The 16,858-nt window shown below is 49.6% G+C and overlaps 2 protein-coding genes across 8 annotated transcripts in view; one reads left to right on the top strand and one right to left on the bottom strand.

Annotated features, from left to right (window-relative positions):
- RALGPS1 (Ral GEF with PH domain and SH3 binding motif 1) overlaps positions 1-16,858 on the bottom strand; it is a 261,883-nt gene that overhangs the window by 94,556 nt on the left and 150,469 nt on the right. The window lies entirely within an intron of this gene.
- Positions 10,196-16,858, top strand: part of ANGPTL2 (angiopoietin-like 2) — a 35,586-nt gene continuing 28,923 nt past the window's right edge. The window contains exon 1 of the mRNA XM_011931360.1: positions 10,196-10,671. The gene's annotated coding sequence lies outside the window, so the exon portion shown is untranslated. The remainder of the gene's footprint in view (positions 10,672-16,858) is intronic.

The raw sequence follows: 16,858 nt of genomic DNA on the forward strand, positions 1-16,858 counted from the left end.
AATATGGGTATTATTTTTATAATCCCCAATTTAGAAAAGGAGAAATGAGCCCCATGTTAAGTTACTTGCTCAGGGCCATTCAGCTGGGAAAGGCAGGCCCAGGGTTCAAACCCAGGTCCCTCTGACGCTAGTACTCAGCACTGTACCCTGCACTCATCTGTGACAGCAGTGCTGACTGAGCACCCGCTGGTGTGTGTCAAGCACCGTGCTGGGCACTGGAGACCCAAAGGCAATGAGGTGGCCACTCTGCCCTTACAGCATGCTGGGGAGGGAAGAACTCTAATCACACCACCGTGTCAATAAACCCAAAATTCCAAGGCGAAGCAGAAGTATACTTAGTCTGAGCCGTGCTTCCGGTGTTTTGTTGTTATGGTGGTAGGTGATTCACAGAAGTAATTTCTGTAAGATGATTTATTACCTTTTTCCAATGTACCTTTTATTTCCTTTTCCGTATCAGGAAAGCAATTGGAAATCAGGGACATGTTAATGAAATCAGTCGAAGGACTTGTTTCACACTCAGACATCACAATGTGGGTTAAACGCTATACTTTCCCAGGGTCAGTGACACTCAGAAGAGGGAAAGGGCAAGACAGCAAGCTCCCAGGAAATGCCTGAAAAAAGCCAAACCACATTTTTCCTGCATGATACGTAACCAGTATCTGCACTCAGAAACAGCTCTCAGATGCAGGTCATGGTCACTGCCAGCCCAATCCTGACCCTCCTTCACGGTAAACTCCTCTATCTCCAGGAGTGGTTCCCACAGCAAAGGCCTCATGTGAACTTGTTAGAAATGTAAATTCCCGGCCCCCACCCCAGATTTACTGAATCAGAAACTCGGGGAGTGGGGCCCAATAAATCTTTAACAAGCCCTCAGTTGATCTTGAAGCGCAAAAGCTTGAGAATCACTGACCTAGGGCGGGCTGAAGTGGTGAGCACAAGGACCCGCCACTGACTGGGTGCCCGCTGTGTGTATCTCAAGCACACACCTCCAGGAACCTTCACAATAGCTTTGGACATAAACAGGATGATCCTACAGATGAAGACATGAGGGTCGGGAACCTCCCTAAGTTGCCCAACCTCGCACTGCTGGGAAGCTGTAGAGACTGAAGTCTGTTAAGAGTGTGGACTCTGGGTCAAACAGCCCATATCTAAACCCTGACTTTGCTGTTTACTGGCTGTGTAGACGTAGACTCCCTCACCACTCTGAGCCTGAGCTACTGCATCAGTTACAATGGAAGACGGATGAAGAGAACTTCTCCTGAGAGGCTCCGTTTTTGAGGATTCAATGAAGTAATCCATGCAGGAGGCCTCCCCGGTGCCAGGCATGTGGTGAGTGTGTAACAGATGGCAGCTGTTGGCTATTACATAAGAACAGAGGTCTTGCAAGCCCCAAAGGCCTGTGAGTACCCAAAATTGATGTGATCAAGTCCAGGCAGTGAGTCTCAGTTACTTTACTCACAGGAGAGCCTTTTAGACTAGTTTAGTGACCAGTTATTTTTATTTACAAATAACTCTTGTCAGATTTCTGGAATCTCAGCTGGGTGAGAAGCAACAAATCAGGAGAGGAATGAGAGGCTGCTGGGAAAGTAACAACAAACACGGCTGCCTGGGGCTTACAGGGCTCCTGTCAACAGTGCCCTCCACCCCCACAGCCCACAGTCAAGCTAGTCTATTCAAGACGACTGAGTCACCAAGGAGCTGCCAATAGTGTAATCAGCCAAGTTTATGGAGGCGAGTGCACATATGCATGTGTGGGTCTGTGCAGAAACATAACAAGAATGAATATAAATTTTAAAACACTGTATGTTTAAAGAGATAACCCTGTAGCTTTCTAGTCAATTCAATTGTCTAACACGACTTGGTCCCCAGGGCCTGGAGAGCTGAGCCTTCTCCATCACATAGGCAGATAACTCAGAGGTTCAAAGGGCAGGCTTCTGGGTGCCAGACTGGCCAAAGGTCAATACTGACCCATTGTGTGACCCCGGACAAGTCCATTAACTTGAGCCTCAATTTCTTCATCTGAAAGCTGGGGAATAATAAAAGAACCTACCGTAGCTCACAGGGTTGTTGCGAGGATCAATAAGTGCTCAGTGAATATTATGAATTATTTTTGGATGTCAATACATGCACTGTCTTTCCATAAGCTTCCTTTCCACTATGTCAAAAGGACTCTTTTCTTTGGTTAAGCAGACTTCATATACCAGCTGCAGGCAAAGGAAAAGGCAGAGAAATACTTCTTTGGCTAAAGGACTATTAGTAGTGAGGCTCTATGGCAGTGGTTCTGGGGACAGTGAGAGATGTGCAAACCAAAAAGGGACAACTTAAAGGAAAGATGTCCGGACCCAAGTGTATGACCTTCAGAGGACCCAAGTGTATTAGAAACCCAAGATAACATGGCTCCAAATTACTAAAGGAAGAAAGCCAGCATTTACTGAGCACTAGAACATCTGTACTCACACTGACTCACTCTTTACTCCCGGCCATCTTGGGAAGGTGATATTACTATCTCCAGTTCTTAAATGAGGAAACTGAGACTCAGGGAGGATAGGTAAATTTCAGAAGTTACAGGGCTAATAAGTGGTGGAGGTGGAATTCAAACCCAAGCCTAGCTGACTCCTATCACTCGACCAAGTCACCTACGGTCCAACAGGGAGGAAGCTGGTGACACACGTGTCCTCACTTGCTCTCTACCTTCTCACTTCCTGTGGGCACCTGCCACAGGCCAGCCCTAACCCAAATCCAGAAGGGAAGAGAGCCCACAGAGGCAATCCCCACAGCCCAGCCAGCGTCTGGGCACAGGGCAGGGTACCAAAGCGCGGATCCCAGGAGCAGATGAAGAATACTGAGCAGAGAGGAAAAACAGGTCCCTGCCCTCCAGGGTTCCAGGCCTCAGGGCCAGGATTATCCGGCCCAGCCCAGAGAGGGAAAAGGGAGGGCGGTGGGGTAGTCTGGAGGCTGGCAGGGCTGAAGCAAGCCTCCTGCACTGGCTGCCTTTACTCCCTGCAGGGCCTGTGTGGGTGCCCCTGAAACCCCCAATATCAGACCTACTAGTCAGAAAGCTCTTTGCCAGCAGCCCCTGTTGTCCAGTACCAGCACTTCTGTCTGGGGTGACCACACCCTGCTCTGCTCTCATTCCTGGGAAGCTCACTCTATCAGGCTCTTGCCAGAAGCCCTCGTTTATCTAATCAGCTGCCTCCTTGGGTCCCAGGAAAGATAAACAAAGTCAGCAACAGCTTGGCTGCTCTTTGGAATGGGAATTTTAGCAGGTATCTGTGTAAGGGGGTTGGAATCCTCCCCCACTGACTATAAAGCTGCCCTCAGTACCTTGTCTCCTGTTTGGGATATAGGTCCTGTCTGGTACAGACAATGTTCCAGAAGTGACAATATTTTTAAAAAATTTCTATTGGATGGGAATTATTTTAAACAGCTTTGGAAAGTTTCTATGAATTTTTCGCCATGAAGAAACAAAGAAAACCAGCAAATGAAAGTTAAATCTCTACTCTTGCCAGTCCTCAGTCTCCCCTCTTGGGGATGGGGCCATGCACCAGCTATGGTATGAGACAGCTGGACACGCCTTAAAATACTGTTATGAGACAAAATGAAAACCAGTCAGCTAAAACTCTCAGCAAATTGTCTTTGGGCAAATTGACCTAGAGCCCAACTCTGGTGCTCAGATGGAGCTTAATACAAATATGTGTTGGCTGTTAGGTGACATCCACACTTGAGGAGAGGTGCTGTCCTCACAGTCCCCTGGCAAGTGAGTTGAGAAGTCATACGTGAGCTAACAACAGGCTCTCAAAGCTGCTTTGTACCCGAGCATGCAACCTGTTGCGACTTTTGGATATACTTGTTTGGCCAGCATTTAACAGTCACAGTGTCCTCAAAGGGCTTTCCGTGGTGCCTGGATATCCTTTGTGACACTGGACAGTAGCACCACCTTAGAATCGTCCCACAAGTCCAAGTCTCCTAACCTCTCCTCACCAGAGCCAGGGAACATGTGGTTCCCCCGCCCGGTGTGGTGCGGAGAGTCACAGGACCTGACCACGCGCCTTCAAGAGAGGAGGGGACCAGCTGGCTCACACTCAGTCTAGTGGCAGCTGTTTTATTAAATCTGGACCGATGGAGGCTTCTGGCAGTTCCACAGGCTTCTTGACACTCCCCTAGACCTTTCCAAGGCCAGTTGACCAGGAGAGGAGGGGCTCTGCCTTTTGGCTCCTCAGCCATAGGCCAACCTCACTGGGGCCTTGATGACTAAAACGGCCACACTTCCTTGAATCTGACAAGTCATCAACTGTAATGCGTCACATTCTAGTAAGAAAGAAAAAGTACCGCCAATTAGACCATGACACACCACTGATGGTGAGAAGCATCTTGATTGGTCAGAGACCTTAAAACAAGAAGCAGCATGCTGGTATTAAATAAGAGCAACTTTTAGCACTGTTTACAAGAGCAAAGTCTTGGAACCAACCCAAATGTCCATCCATGATAGACTGGATAAAGAATGTGGCACATATACACCATGGAATACTATGCAGCCATAAAAAAGGATGAGTTCATGTCCTTTGCAGGGACATGGTTGAAACTGAAAACCATCATTCTCAGCAAAGTAACACAAGAAGAGAAAACCAAACACCACATGTTCTCACTCATAAGTGGGAGTTGAACAATGAGAACACATGGACATAGGGAGGGGAACATTACACACCAGGGCCTGTCAGAGGGTGGAGGACTAGGGGAGGGAGAACATTAGGAGAAATACCTAACGTAAATGACGAGTTGATGGGTGCAGTACACCCACCAACATGGCACATGTATACCTACGTAACAAACCTGCACATTGTGCACATATACCCCAGAACTTCAAGTATAATAATAATACTAATAAAAACAAAAACAAGTGCAATTTTTTTTCAGGACAATTGTGTTCCTCCTAGCTTTGATGCAGATTTTAATCCCAGTCCCATTATTTCCTAGCTGTGTGGCCTGGTACAAGGAACCTCACTTTGCTAAGTCTCAATCTTTTTGTTAGTAAAACAGAATAGTAATATTTCACTCATAGGGTTTTAAAATGAAGTGATACCTATAAAATGTTAAGCTCAACATCTAGCACATCACAAGTAGCTACACACGGTGCTCCAACAAGGCTTGTGAGGACAGTATACCTCTTTCATCTTCTAGTGCTCAGGTGGCACACTGAGATGTACCAGCCTGGGATCCTGGGGTTGACATTTCCCAACAGACTATGATCAGAAGCAGGGAGGACAGACAACTGGATGAAGGACGACCAACCAACAAGGCTTATGGCAGAGCACCAACAGCAGCAGGGGTACAGAAGGTTTTGGTGAGAAAACAAATTCAGCTGGGATATGGGGTTCCAGTTCCTGAAATGGAGGAGTAGATTGTTTTGAACAACTACTCTGGTCAATAACAATTACAAACTCTGGACCAAAAATAAAAATAAAAATAAAAAAAGACCTGCCTGAAATCACTGGAGAAGGAAAGCACACTAGAGCATTTCCCAGTTCATGGTGACACATGGAAGAATGAATCTGAAACAGAAAGCAGTAGTCTTACTGTCTGGGAAGATGGGAAAGAGGTTGGACTTTCAGGGTGGAAACTGAGTGGGGAAATGCCAGAAAAGATAGAACTACAGAAGGGGAAGCCCCAAAATTACTACACCAATTCCCCTCAAATCCTTAGCTAACTCCTAAACCGTATACACATAGAGAGACTCCAACGAGCACGACAGAAAGCAGGAGCAGAGAGGAAGAGGTCTCTGCAACTGCCTGGAGGCTGGAGTTTGGGGTTCAAGTCCTGCCAAGTCAAAGAAGCTTAGCAAATACTTAAGGCATTTGACTTAATCCCAGAAAGGTCATGCTTTACAAGTAAGCCTAGGACTAAGAGTTATGCCCTAGGACTACTGGCAGAACCAAAATAAACCTATATAAACGAAGTGTAAAAACCACGTCCCCACAAGATCAGGTAATTTAACTGCCTGCTAGAACACAACACAACATTCTTTAGAGGAAGACAAGAAAATACAGCGTGTCTTTAATGTATCATCCACAATGTACAGTATACAATAAAAAATTATAGACATGTGAAGAAGCAGGACAATATGACCCATAATCAAGAAAAAAAATAAAAGCAGTAAAATCAGACTCACTAATGAGCCAGATGTTGGAATTAGTAGGCAAGGATTTTTAAATGGCTATTATAAATATGCATAGGATTTTCAGAACATGAAAGACAGAATGAATCAGTGGATATGGAATCCCAGAAGAGAAATAGGAACTATAAAAATGAGCCAAGTGAAAATTCTAGAACCAAACATTATAGTATCTGACATAAAATACTTTAGATGAAATTAACAGCAGATTAGATGCTGTAGAAAAAAGGTTAGCAAATGTGAAGACAGGAAGGAGAAATGATCCAAACTGAAGCATGAGACGAGAAAAGATAAATAAATGAAGCTTCAGTGACCTGTGGAAGAACAAGTGTGTAACTGGATTTCTAGAAGGAGAGGGGAGAGATAATTGAGCATAAAAAATATTCAAAGAAATAATGGCTAAAAATTCTCTCCACATCCCCAAATTTAGTAAAAAGCATATAGGTCCAAGAAGCTCAGTGAACCCACATGGAATAAATGCAAAGAAAACCACACTTAGTCACATCATGGTCAAACTGCAAAATATCAAAGATAATGAGAAAATCTCAAAAGAAGCCAGAAAATAAAAGATCTATTATGTATACAGGAACAACAATAAGGAAGGCAGTTGACTTCTCATCAGAAACAATGTTGGTCAGAAGACAATGGAAAGACATTTTAAAAGTACTGAAGGTAGCAGGGAGTTGGGGGTGGGGTAGGGTGGGGTACGGGAAAGATTCAGTTTGGGATGTGTGAAGCTTCAAATACCGGTGGCACTCTGACAATGCAAGATACAGCAAAACTGCCCCCTCCCAAGTACACCCCTCTAGAACACAGTATACCTACATCCCCTGACCCACCGCTCCTCATATATACACAGTCTCCCCGTAGACCATCCCACTGTTTCCAACAAAAAAAAACCCTGTAACTGTCAGGAAGGTGGTAAGACATGAAATCATTCTTACAAACTGTGTCACTTACATGAAGAAACTTTGTATTCTACCACCATGTAAATGTCATGCATTTTTCACCCTGATAAAAACTATAAAAAGGAAAGGAAGATTCACTTCTTCTCAAATGCTTTAGTCACGTGACGCTTCTGTCTGACAGGCAAGTGGAAACGTGGGAACGGTGCTCCTCAAGGAGGTCACAGGGACACTGAGATCCAGGAGTCACCAAGTTAGAAGTGTGCTGGAGAGGATCAGGGTGGGAGTGGGGAGAAGTCTGAAGGCAGGAGCGGAAGCAACAGCAGCAATTTCCTGAGCAACCGCTAAATGCTGTAGCCAGGCGCAGGGCCGAATCATCAGTAAGATGAAGCCCCATCATCTTACTCAGTCCTCATAGTAACCCCAGGAGTAGTAGTATCCCCTTTTTACAAGTGAGGAAACAAAGTTTCAGAGAGAATAAAAAGTTGCCCAAGATTAGTGAGAGAGTTGGGATTTGAGCCCAGGTCCCTTAGACTTTGAGCCATGGTTCTTCATCCTCCTCCAGCCAGCAGTTCATTTATTCACTCCTCTGCACTGGGCTACGCAAAAGGAGGGCTTGACATGGCCTGCACACAGCCCTGCCTCAGGTACTCGCAGACCAGTGAAGGAAGTAACAGAAACTACAAGAGCTTTCTGTTGAGCCTTGTACTAAGCAGTGTGCGTTACACTTAACATATCACTTCTTCGTTTTCACAATAGCCCACAGCCCTGTGAGGGAGTTCCTCATATCACCCCCATTTTACAGATGAGAAAAGTGAGGGTCAGAGCAACCAAATGGTAGACCCAGAATCCGACTCCCGAGTTCCCCAGTGCCCAGTGCCACTAATTTTGATGGCCCGATGCCACCAGTGGGGCGGGAGGTGTGCAAAGACACCCTGGTGCTCCTCCTCCACTGAGGGGATCCTAAGAACTTCGAATCATGAAAACAACATTCTTTTAGTAACCAAGGGGCTTGTGCTGGACTTGTTCCCAGAGGATGTGAAAGTCCTAGGACCTTTATCTGTAGTTCACATTAATTCAGTCTCCACTCAGTAACTAATGCAGCCTTTAAAAAATAAAACTAACAGTCTCAACCCTGTCTTGCTCAAAACCATTCAGTGGCTCCTTACTGTCTTTGGAATAAAGTACCACCTCTCTAACAAGACCCCATCTTCTCTCCTCTCCTCAGCCACAATGTACTTCCCTCAGCTCCTCTAAAGGGCTCCCTCCAACTGCTCTTGCCTGAGTCTGTCCCAGTTACTAATGCTGTGTAACAAATCACCACCAAAAGTGAGCAGCCGAAAACCACCATCTTATTATACCCATGGGGCCTGTGAGGCAGGAATCTGGAGATGAAACAGTGGAATGGCTGTCTCTGCTCCCCAGGGTGTGGGGCCTCCAAAGGAAGACTCTACAGCTGACAGTGATGCAGCACCTGGGGTGACTCTCTGACTAGGGGCTGGGATCATCTACAGGCATCTTTCCTTGCTCACATGTCTGCGGTTGATGCTCCTGTCCGCTGGGACCTACACTGTGTGTGGCCTCTACACTGTGGCTGCCGGACTTCTTAGGCTCCAGGCTCGGGGCTTCAAAAGACAGTGCCCTGGTGAACAGGGCAGAGACTGCACTGCCTTTCCTCTCCCAGCCTCAGAAGTCAGGTGGTGCCACTTCCACCACATTCCTCTGGTCACAAGCAAGTCACAAACCCTCTCGGGTTCAAGGCGAGGAGCAGGGACCTCACTGCTCCATGGGTGAAGTGTCAGGGTCTCCCTGGGGACTGGGAGAGATTGCTTGGGCCATCTCTGAAAGAAGAATCTGCCACAGGGTTGGGAGGGGTGCCTAGTGGTGGGGAGGATGCCTAGGAGCAGGGAAAGTCCCATTAAAGTTTTTCTCCCAGTTTGTTCCCAAACGTCATCACCACCATCACCACGAAAACCTTTTTAAAAAAGCAAAGATACCACCAATATTTCACATGTTCCTGTCCAAGCAGAAGGGCAAACTTGTACCCTGGGGCTCCCTTCCTGGTGCCTGCCACCCTCCTACTCTCTGTATCCCCGCAGGGTGCCCGGCAGCAGGCCTGTCCTCCCGCACTGACTGTGCCTTCTCCCAGGCTGCCAGTGCCGATGCGTCTGGACGATGCTTGCGCTGTGGGGTCCAGTGCCATCCTCTCCTTTCTTACTCTGATTCTGTCAACATTCACAGAGCTCCACCTATGCGGCTGGCTCCATGCTGAGGACTCTGCTGGAGTTCCAGTGCGTGTTCCTAGAACAGCCCAACAGGAGGTCACATTTTGATGAAAACACAGGCTAAAGAGGATCACAAAGCAGAGGTTTGGGAGCAGGAGACCCTTGATCCACTCATCTCCAGAGTCCTAAACTCAGTTCAAGGAGGTGTCCTTGACACTGTGCCAAGCTCCGTCCCACGTGACCTCACAGAGTCCTCGCTGCAGCGGTTGCAGGTAGATTACTAGTATTAATTAGCTCATTTACTGATGTATGGAAGGGATGCCCAGAGAGGTGAAGTGAATTAATCAAAGCCACTCAGGTGTGAAGTGACAGCTTTCCTCCAGTGCTGCCTCCACCCTCAGCCTGTGGTATTTCCACCGTCCTAAGTCACTGCCTCCTGCTAACTTTGAGCAGCTCCGATGCCATAGCTTCTGTGTGGACAGCCTTGGACTCCCTTCCCCAGGGTTTAGAGATGAGAATGAGGCCTCCACGAAGGGCAGTTGATGGGGAGAGGCGCTCTGGGCTGAGCTGCCCCGCCCGCCAGCCTGGGGCTCAATGGGGCAGTGCCCAAAGAGGCATCCAGGGGGAGGACCCGCTGCCTGCTGCTCGCACGCGGCTGCACGCACAGCTGGAGCGGATCTAAACCCATTCCCTGAGTCAAAGGGAAAGCGCTCCGCCTCGCAGCACGCGGGAGCTGCCTGAGCTTTGGGGAGAGGGCGGGCCAGGGAGCAGAGCTGGCCAGGCTGCCCGTGCCAAGGAAGGAGGGGGCCTGTCGAGGCCGCCAAAGTGGGCTGGGCGGGAGGGGCCAGGCCAGCTGGGGCTGGAGCTCGTGTGACATCACTGGGCGGCCCGCCTCTGTCTGGGGCTGAGGGGAGGCCCGGAGCCTTTCTGGGGCCTGGGGGATCCTCTTGCACTGGTGGGTGGAGAGAAGCGCCTGCAGCCAACCAGGGTCAGGCTGTGCTCACAGTTTCCTCTGGCGGCATGTAAAGGCTCCACAAAGGAGTTGGGAGTTCAAATGAGGCTGCTGCGGACGGCCTGAGGATAGACCCCAAGCCCCGGACCTGCCGAGCGTGGCACTGAGGCAGCCGCTGACGCCACTGTGAGGGAAAGCAGGTTGTGAGCAGCCCCACAGGACCCCTGGCCAGTCCTGGCCCCAGCCTCTGCCGGAGCCCTCTGTGGAGGCAGAGCCAGTGGAGCCCAGTGAGGCAGGGCTGCTTGGCAGCCACTGGCCTGCAACTCAGGAACCCCTCCAGAGGCCATGGACAGGCTGCCCTGCTGACGGCCAGGGTGAAGCATGTGAGGAGCCGCCCCGGAGCCAAGCAGGAGGGAAGAGGTAAGGGGCCAGCTCTGCGGCCATGAGAGGCAGGGGCGAGAGGCAGCCGCTGGCCCCGTGGCTAGGGCTTCCAGAACCCTGACCCTCCAGCTGGGGGTGTGTGCAGCTGGACCTCAGAGGGTCACTCCCTGCTATCACTTGTAGCCAAACAAGGCATGTCCGGGGCAGAACCTGTGGACACTTAGTGGTGTTTGGGGGCACATGATCATGGGCTGGCATCTTGAGGACTTCATGAGTAAGCCTCACTCTCTTCCTTTGGACAAAGAGCCTTTGGGGTGCCGGCCGGCAGCTCCCGGCATGGCAGGGCAGCTGGGAGTGTGCGTGTGTGTAGGTGTGTGCTTAGAGGGCAGTGGACTGAAGAGCTGCAGAAGGCAGGGGTGGCCCAAGGACTTGGGCAGTCACTTTGAAGCTTTGGATTCCTGTGCCCCCAGGTCGGGACAATGTGAGGCAAAGGCAAGTGCTGTGCTGAGGCGCTGGGAGCCCCTGCTCAGAGTTACAAGAGCTGGGCTGCCTCTGCTCACACCCTCCAGCTGGTGAGGAGAGCAGAGGCACCCAGCACGGGAAGGGACGCATCACCCAGGGGCTGCTGCACTGGATGGTACCCCGGGTCTCCAACTGAATGGATGTGGCCAAGATATAGGGAGGATGCGGCTTCCCTGGTACACCGGCAAGGGGACAGCAGGGGCTCCACATACCAAGTCGCCTGAAAGCTCTAAGTCTTAGATAACATTTCCAAACAAATTCTTCACTGATCCTTCCCTTCTCCTTCTGTGATGTGTGTGTCATGGGTCAGCTCTTGCCTCTGCTGTAGGATTATGAGAGCTCCCAGAGGCCAGTTAAGTTACTTGGAAAAGGATCTTCTTTCACCCCAGTCTCTGGGGAAAGTCGAGAATGCCACTTCCGAAGCCGGCCAAATGCTCCCCACATGTATTTTTCCAAATGGAGGCAGAGTAGGGTAGTGCTCATGAGCTGGCTTCAAATCCCAGCTCTTCTACCTACTAGCCAATGGCTCTGACAGAACACTTAGCCTTTCTAAACCTCAGTTTTCTTATCTGTGAAATGGGATAATAGTGCCCAGGTGGTAACAATGGCCAGAGAGTAAAAGCTAACACTTATATTGCACTTACTCTATGCCAGACTCAACTTGTAGAATCCTCAGGACCACCCTACAGCACAGGCATTATTATTTATCCCCATTTTATAGGTGAGGAAACTGAGGTAAAGTAATGTGCCCATGGCTACATGGCTAGTAAGTGCCAGGACCAGGACTTGAACCCAGTGGTGTGGCTCTGGAGCCACTCAACCACACCCTACTGCTTTCTAGGAGAAAGCTAGGCGCCCATGCCTAGGAAGGCCTTGGCTTAGTGCCTGGTGTGCAGCAAACCCTGAGCGAACCTTGGTCACTGATAGTTACAAACCACAACAATCAGGATTGGCACAGAGGGAAGGGAAGAGCAGAGACCCGAAATCTTTTTTTTTTTTTTTTTTTTTTGAGGTGGAGTCTCGTTCTGTCACCCAGGCTGGAGTGCAGTGGCATGATCTCGGCTCACTGCAAGCTCCGCCTCCTGGGTTCACACCATTCTCCTGCCCCAGCCTCCCGGGTAGCTGGGGCTACAGGTGCCTGCCACCACAGCTGGCTTATTTATTATTATTATTATTATTATTATCATTTTTGTATTTTTACTAGAGACAGGGTTTCACCATGTTAGCCAGGATGGTCTCAATCTCCTGACCTCGTGATCCATCCACCTCGGCCTCCCAAAGTGCTGGGATTACAGGCATGAGCAACTGCACCCGGCCAGAGACCCAAATTCTTTCCCTGTTCTGGACATATCCTGCTAGGGTTTTCAGAAAATCACACAAGACAGAGACAATACTGTGGCTACTACCATTGCCCACACTGGAGGGCTTTCCAGGAGCCTGAGGAGCGGTGGGGGGGGTTTTATGTCTGGGGTTTGGGTTTGGGGCCACCTGCAGCGTGCCTGCATCCTAGAAGTCCATACTAAGAAAAAGTGCAGACATATTAACAAAAGGATCCAATACCAACTTTACAGGAGGAAGGGCATCCTGCTTCCCACATGGGCACTACCTGTCTGCCTATTGATTTCCCCACCAGAACCACAGAGGATAAGAAAATGCAGCTACCTTAGTGCTGTGGGAAGCTCACAAAATCAGGAGGATCCACAGTCAGGTCTGCTCCGGAGTTGCAGAGGAAGAGGCGAGGAATAGCCATCACCAAGTCTGGCACTATGGTGGCCATGTCTGGTGGATCTTACACCAGACGATACTGAAACATCTTAGCCCAGGAGAGGAGCTTCTGTCCTGTGGCCCCCTGAGGTTCCAGTGCTCTTGGAAGCATTTTGAAAAGGTGACATCAGGTATTTGCTCTCTAGCACAAGGCCTCTGTGGCTACTGAAGCCACAGGTTTCCCTGCTACAGTCTGGAACCATGGTGGCTCACTGTCTTCTCTGGGTAGCTCAGGCTGAGCAGAGGCTCTGACTGACCTCATGAGCTTGGCAAAAAAAATGGGACTACTTACTACTAATGAGGCAGTCTGGGTGGAACAGACAAAAATGTGTAACGCACATGGTCCAGCAGGGGACTACATGTTATTGCTGAAGCTCGTGGGCAGAGCAAATAAGCTGTTCCTCCATCTGGCCCTCCATCCCCCAGTGATTTAGGAAGTACCCACTGGGCTAAGTAAGGCATATACATTATGTCATGTCATCCTCAGCACAACACTACATGGTAGGTTCTAGTTTTAGCATTCCATTTTACAGATGGGAAAATTAAGGCTCGAGAGGTTAACTTGCCCAAAGTCACACAGTTATGTGATTATGTGCAACTGGAACCCAGCTCTGTCTAGCTCCAAAGCCCCTGACTTCCTCTCACTTCAGTGCCTCAAGATGCCTCAACTTCTCCTCACTGTCACTGGGTCCCTGCCCAGTGTCCTCAGTGGTCACATCTGCTCTGGTTGCTGTCCTATCGAATGCTGCACCAAACCCTCTGAAAACCATGGGCTTATGAACTTTAGCGCACCCCTTGCTCTTCATGGAAGCCTACCTCTGAGGCAAAATAGGCATGACTGTTACCCTTAGAGATGAGCCTCAGCACACTTATGAGGGTACCTGTGGTAATATGGTCAGTGACAAGAGGAACTGAGCTTCGAAACCAGGTTGGCTGACTTGTTCCACGTGCCTGGGTGCTCTGCAATACTGTCTCACCACATCAGCACCAGGAAACTCTGTCCCCAGCTCAGTGGGCGCAGAGCCTCAGGGAAACATTGGTCCATGTGACTGAGAGATTATTGATGCGCTTTCTACATCCGTACTTGGAGGCTCCTTTAGGACTGAAGAATCAGAGCTCAGGTCATCACCTACACTGGGCCACACCTGAGCAATTTCTGAAACAACATCAGGGAGATGGCAACGGGTAGCTACAATAGAACAAACATAACAGACAGCAGCCCTGCCAAAGCAGGTACATGCAGCATCTGGCCTCTCTGAATCACAGCCCATTTAATCTGGAATGGTCTCAATTGACAGCAGGCAGATGGGGGAGGGGCTCTGCTTCATAGAGCCCACAGCCCAGCAGGACTGGGCAGACGGTAAATAATCACACATACACACACAAATGTGTGAAAGCTGTAAAGAGGTGGCACAAGGAGCTAAGAGGGTCCTCAAGGTGGGTGGTGCTGCCCCGTCTTACAGAAGTGGACACTGGGGGTCAGGGTGCACCACCTCTCCCACGGTCTCTCCACTCGTGGGCCAAAAAGCAAAGATTGAAACCCAGACCTGTGCTGGTTCCACCCCAGTCTGCTGCCATCCTGGACAACCACACTGTGGCAATCTCAAGAAAGAATCAATTCATTGAAGGGCATTTCTTTTTTTGTGAATTTATATAAAACACCCCAAATAGAAGAGTTATTCAGCCACAGGCAGCTTGGAGTTTGTGGTGATACACAGGTCATGTCAGAAGCCTCATTCTGGGGGTAGTTTCTATGACAAAGCTGTGTTCTTTCACATGGACTGTAAGCCATATGACTGAGTCAGTGTTGGGGGTTAAAACATTATGATGGCCTGTTACATGTACACATCAATCATGAGCCACATTTTGGTACCAGGAATGTTAAAATGTTGGGTGTGGCAGGAGAATCGCTTGAACCCGGGAGGCAGAGGTTGCAGTGAGCTGAGATCGCACCACCGCACTTCAGTCTGGTGATAGAGTGAGACTCCATCTCAAAAATAAAAAAATAAAATGTTGGGTGTGGGAAGCCAGGCCTCTCACAACTGAGCTATTGTGTCAGTCCATTCTCTGCTGAAATCAGCCTGTCTGGGGCCAGCAGCCCCAGAGCCTCAGCATCCCACTGCTGCGTAGTTGTCCAGACAGGCAGTACCAAGACCACCAAGGAAAAGCCCAGAATGGACTCTGTTCTCATCTTCAAGAGATGCCTGAGGACCTGCCCAGCTCCAAGAATCCTTAAAGTCCTGCCTGAGGTGGTCCCACTCCAACCTCCGTGAGGGAAAGGTTGTGTCTGTCTCAGTTACTGCCGAATCTCTAATACCCACTCAGGGCCAGGCAGGAAAAATATCTGTGGAATGAATGAATCAATGAAGCAAGCCTCAGACCCAGGCTCTCAAGCAAGCAAGCTTCTCTACCTCAGGGTGCCACACCATTCCCCTCTCTGTTGTCCAGCCAAGGGCTTTTCTGGGGTTAGGTCAGGTGCCCCACAGCCCCCCAAGTTTCCCCATTTGGGCACGTATCTCTTTGCAAAACAAATGCCTAGTCTCTGTCTCACCTACTACCGTGGACCCCTTGAGGGTAAGGCCCTCACTCACCTTGTTCCTATTCTACCTCTAGCCCCTGGCACAGTGGCTGGAAGAGGAGAAATTATTGGGAAATACGTGATATGAATAAGTTCCTGTTTAGTAACCTAGGTGCCATCCTGGATACTGGGTATTCAGAGGAGGAATCTGCCCTGGCCCTGCTTTTTTAAAGAAGCTGTAGTTAGGAGGGAGATAACCAGATGAGTTCAATCTGAGTCTTGGGTGTTGGGTTGGAAGCAGCCACAGCTGCACTTGTGAGCTGAAGGAGGGAGGGACGATCTCACTGAATGGATGGCTTCATGGTGAGGTCAACTTAGGAAGACAGGCAGGCATCAGCTAGGACAGTGGGGGAAGGTAGTCAGGGCAGGAAGTACAGCACATGCAAAGGCAGGGAGGCATGACAACAAGGTCTGTTTTTAAGCAGGACACTGACACGATCAGATGTGGGTGTCAGACAGACAGCCCTAGAGTTGCATGCAGCGTAGACTGCAGAGGAGAGAGCACCCAAAGGCAGGGAGGCCAATTAGGATTGTGTGGTTAAGAAACCTGGCCCTGGAGCAGACAAATCTGGTTCTGGGCCCAGCTCCACCACTTCATAGCACCGTGACCCTGGGCAAATGACTTCATCCCTTACCTCTGTTTGCTCATCTGTGAAATGGGGATAGTCATAGCCCCTGCCTCAAAGAGCTACTGGGATCAGTGAGGCAGACACAAAAATAGGTTGTCCCAGTGTTTGAGGAACAAGTCCATCCAAACAGCCAAGGTGGCCCTGGTGCCAACTTCTCAGCCAGGCCCAGAAAAGCAGCTCCAGGCAAGGCCTGGATTTCCCAAGAAAGCCAGCCTGGGGCAGTGCTGTCCACACAGCCCTTGACTTCTCCCTCTTGTCTAGGGCTTTCCCAGTTGTAGGGCTCCAGAGCACACTAGGCGCTGCTGGAAATGCAGCAGCCAACTCAGAAGCTGGACTCTGAAATGGCTTCTGCAGACTCTTCCCCGCCTCTGCTCTGTTGGCCGAGGCTCCTGGCACAGAGGGCTCAGTGCACAGACTTTGGGGGAATCTCAAAATGGTTCCCAAATAATGCACTGTGAAAAAGTAACAGCAGTGTCCTTGTCCCCCTGGCAAAGGCAACCAGCTCCCCTACTCCCTAACCACATCCCCCTCTACTCTATGATCTCATGGTGTGACCACAACCCGCCTCCTCCATGAACTGCTTCTGGAGCCAGCAGCTCACCAATGGTAGGAGCACAGGAACCCAAAGCATCAGGCAGATTCAAATCCCCAATGCTACTCCTCCAGGCAAATCTGTCTTACCCTGCTTCTCTGACTCCTGACTCCCATTACCCATGACCACGTAGCAGCAATA

Source organism: Colobus angolensis, unplaced genomic scaffold (assembly GCF_000951035.1).
Source record: "Colobus angolensis palliatus isolate OR3802 unplaced genomic scaffold, Cang.pa_1.0 Scaffold9, whole genome shotgun sequence".
Taxonomy (NCBI): domain Eukaryota; kingdom Metazoa; phylum Chordata; class Mammalia; order Primates; family Cercopithecidae; genus Colobus; species Colobus angolensis.